This window comes from Sminthopsis crassicaudata, chromosome 3 (genome assembly GCF_048593235.1).
Source record: "Sminthopsis crassicaudata isolate SCR6 chromosome 3, ASM4859323v1, whole genome shotgun sequence".
Taxonomy (NCBI): domain Eukaryota; kingdom Metazoa; phylum Chordata; class Mammalia; order Dasyuromorphia; family Dasyuridae; genus Sminthopsis; species Sminthopsis crassicaudata.
Window position 1 is genome coordinate 637,201,960 of NC_133619.1, and position 1,090 is coordinate 637,203,049.

Below are 1,090 nucleotides of genomic sequence, written 5' to 3' on the forward strand. Positions count from 1 at the left end.
TTTAAGAAACTGTATTTCCTTTTGGTCTGTGATCCCTTTCAGATTCTTCCTGGGCATAACCTCCCTAGGCAAGTTATCTTTCCAGGATGCCAGGACCTTTGATTCAATTAGAAATCCTAGTCAAAAAGCACCTCTTTGAAGTGTTGTTAATTCCAATAGGAGATCCGGGCTGATAAGAATCTAACCCTGGGAACTTGGGCTATCCCAGCTCCACCAAGAGACCCAATATAACAGCCTTCCTTCAACAAAGGTTTTTTGCAGGTAGCTCACTCAGCTGCCAGGACCTTCTGTCCACTGAGAACTGCATTCTCAATGCAAAACTCTATTTTCCATAAATCCACCACTCTAGAAGTCCGTCTCTGGGTAAATTGATTTCTATCCAACAATAAACTTTCATTCTGCAACTAATAATCTGGGAATGAGTGAATTCTTTCACTCCTAGAACCTGTGGCGGATTTAAAGGGATTCTTAACAGCTCTCTTATAGCCACTAACCTCTAGAGCAGTGGTCCTCAAACTTTTTAAATAGGGGCCCAGTTCCCTGGCCCTCAGACCGTTGGAGGGCCAGACTATAGTAAAAACAAAAACTCACACTCCGTCTCTGTCCCTCAGTCCATTTGCCATAACCCGGCGGGCCGCATAAACGTCCTCAGCTCTAGACCACCAGGAATTGAGACCACTCAAAGCACATCAGATGGACCTTGACATCTTCAATATCTAATCAAATCCCAAGCACCTTCTTCAGCTGCTTTTGTGGCTGTTGGAACAGATTGTTCTCATCTACCCATTCCTCCAGAGAAGTCTTTACATGCTGGGGGTGAAATATCCCCTTAATTTACCAATAGGTCTGAGGCCTATCAATTATTCTCAGTCTGGTTTAGCCCACTGAGATATGGCCACTACACAGAAACAATTTCTCTTGAGGTGAGAGCTGGATGGCAAATGGACACAGGGAGGAAATTTCCAAGCAAATGTAGAAAGAAAGAAAGGAAAAACACACAACAAGGGGGGTAGATCAGGGGTGGGCTGCATCAGGGATATTGTGGAGGAAGAGTTCAACTATGAGCCAGGGCTCCCTCTGACAGCTGCAA